The following is a 249-nucleotide window of genomic DNA, read 5'->3' as shown; positions in this document are numbered from 1 at the left end:
AAACCCAGTAGGTGCGGAGCGCCCTACTGGGGAAGAACTGAGTTCTGCTGATCCTCAAGGCGGTAGAGGGCAGCAGAGCGAAGCTCCAAAAAGCGAAGTGCCCTTGAGCACGGAACGTGTATGCAAGCCGGGCTTGCTGATCGAGAAAGCGACCGTGAAGGGCTTTGAGAAGCCATGAAAATCATGTTCGACTTCGGGGTGTTGGTCAAAATATGCTCGACGCTCCACAATTGAAGAAAGCCAGTTGTA

This window comes from Plasmopara halstedii (assembly GCF_900000015.1).
Source record: "Plasmopara halstedii genome assembly, contig: Scaffold_1211, whole genome shotgun sequence".
Lineage (NCBI taxonomy): Eukaryota > Oomycota > Peronosporomycetes > Peronosporales > Peronosporaceae > Plasmopara > Plasmopara halstedii.
Note: the sequence above shows the minus strand (reverse complement) of the source record.